This window comes from Notolepis coatsorum (assembly GCF_963971535.1).
Source record: "Notolepis coatsorum genome assembly, chromosome: 9".
NCBI lineage: Eukaryota > Metazoa > Chordata > Actinopteri > Aulopiformes > Paralepididae > Notolepis > Notolepis coatsorum.
The window spans coordinates 111,525,053-111,527,768 of record NC_140173.1 but is presented as its reverse complement, the minus strand read 5'-3'; positions in this window follow the sequence as shown (position 1 = coordinate 111,527,768).

Below are 2,716 nucleotides of genomic sequence, written 5' to 3'. Positions count from 1 at the left end.
TGTCCAATGATTGATAATAAAACTCCTCAAAAAACGTTCCTGCCTCCCGTGTCCTGACTAGTCCTGTTGACTACATTTCCTAACCACAAAGAGCATCACTACATATCTCGTCAGCTGACACTCAACGGTTGGCATGAACTAAAGAATTATGCGGTGGCTGGCACTCAAAGTGTTAAGGTTTGGCTGGCTAAGGCTTGGCTTAGCCTTGGCTGGCACTCAAAGTGTTAAGGTTTGGCTGGTTAAGGTTTGGCTGGCAGGCATTTATTTTCATTAGAATTTATTTACTTAACAGGCGCTGTTCAACATCAAGTTGAACAACAAGTGTCACTGAATAATAATGTTTAAGTAACCTTCACAAGTGTGCAGTCAGTTTTCTCTCTCTCTCTCTCTCTCTCTCTCTCTCTCTCTCTCTCTCTCTCTCTCTCTCTCCCTCTCTGTCTTACTTATACATGAATTGTGTAAATGAAACGGATTGAGCAGCCTATTATGATGTATTTCACCTTCCACCTCTCAATCCAGTTTCATCTAATAAATGATATTCTGTGGCCTTGCATTTCTGCTGAGTGGATGTATAGTTCAAAGAGCAACTGTCTTGGTATGTGGAGTCAAAGAGGTCAAGATGATTACCCATTCAGCACAAGACAGCCTCACCATGGGGAAGGCACTGTCGACTGCTATTTTTGGCAGACATTCAGGAGCAATGAATGCAGACCCTTTACTACTAATGAACAGCTTCTTTCAACAGTATTTCATTGTGTTATTTAAAGTTTAAACATTGTTATGTGATCAGTTGCTTCTGTCTGTGTGTGATTCTCTCTATCTGCAGCTAGTCTCGCAAACTACAGGGCCAAGAGACATGGATTCTGGAATATCTTTCTGTTGAGAGTCACAGCCATCGTGACCCCGCAATTCCATCTCGTCCCCCCGTACAGACGCTATTAAGACAGTGGAAAGTGACCGACCAGGATGACAGAGGCGGTGTTGAAGTGCCACAAACAACTAGTGACACTTTTTATTATGACATCCTGTTCTCCCTGTCACATGTATGATGTAAAGGATTAAGCATATGTTTATTGTATATATCTGTTTTAAATCTAGGCATATGTTACTGTATGTGTCTATATGTGATACTATGATGTGTGGGCATATCCACCAATGTTAAGTATATGAGTATTGAATTGTACATGTATATATATGCTATATCTGCTTTCTGTAGAATTTGGATCATTGCAGACATGCATAACTGTTTAGTGACGTAATGGGGTTTTCCCAAAAGAAAGTAATCTGTTACTTCTCCAGTAAATGTAACGACTAGAAAGGGAGGAGTTCATCCTTACTGAGTGTGTTATGTGTTATATGTTGATTGGATGGTAGAAATGACATCACTGTATTTAGACCAATAAGTAAGAGGTCTTGATATGATGCCGGACCGGTATATAAGTGACTGCTCCAGTCTCGTCGAGTCAGATTTTCAGTTTTTCTAGAGCCAGGCAATGTCGAGCGTTGTATTGGGGCATGGCCTGGCAATTTTTCAGAGTGGAGTCCCCATGACAAGACTCTGTTTTTTTAGATGATCTAAATCTTTCAAATGATAGAGGCAAAGAGAGTTTTTTGCTATGCTATGCTAACAGAGAGATGTTTTGTTTTATACTTACTTTTACTGAATTGGACATTTCCAATGCAGTCTCTTTGTAACTTACTTTTTCTAATTAAAACAACTATTGTTTAAATACTTATTGAATTCGTGGACTGCTTTCTATCGCAATGTGCCACGACGCTGGCCTCGCCCTGCTCTCATCTGAGGTAAAACGGTATAGCTATATTCTGGAAGCCATGCAGATTGAATCAATTGCTGGTTACTGCTTTTCAGCTAAAGTTATATAAAGGATATTATATATGGCACTGTTTGTTGTTTGCGGGCGCCGGTATCTCTGTGATCGGCGGGCTCCATCAGATTTGTGGGAAACTGAGAGTCCGGCCACTGCAGGGCCGGACGATCGGTACCACGGATTGATGGGCCTGTCGAATTGATAAGAGGTACTGGGGCTTGCAAATGATTATTAAGTGTTATTGCGCTAATATAATTACTATTGTTGTAGGCAAAGTAATATCATCAGGCTTTCAAATGATTAGCATTACAGGCCTTTCCTAAAAAAGGATGATAATAATGATGATAATGATAATGATAATAATATTATTATTATTATAGGCAAAAGAGTTCTCCCAGACATACATTCGGTTTATTACAAACAAAGAAGAGGTTAACAACTCTTCTATGCTTATATTTCATATCAACTGGATATAACTAACTAGTGACTATGAAGTAAGCGTGATAGAAATAGTAATTGACCGGAGAACTTAGCGAGTTTAGCACCTCGCTGGGGGATATCGGGCGGCCACAGGGTTATATCTCGAGTAAGTGACCTGAGATAGATAGAGACAACCCATCGGCATTCAACACTTTCCAATTGGTCAACAAGTATTTTATTTTACATAACCTCTTAACCTGTTAAGCTGTAAAGGTGTGTAAGAGGACCCTGTTTTTTTTTAATTCATAAATCGATCAATAGGGCTTCCGGTTACGATGTGAAAGGGAACAGACGCGTGAGGAGGTGGCTCCCGACATTTTGCAAGTCAAAATTTATTTATCATGTCTTTTTTAAACTTTATACAGAAAAATAGTTTGCACGAAGTAAAAATGAATAACTCAGCGTGA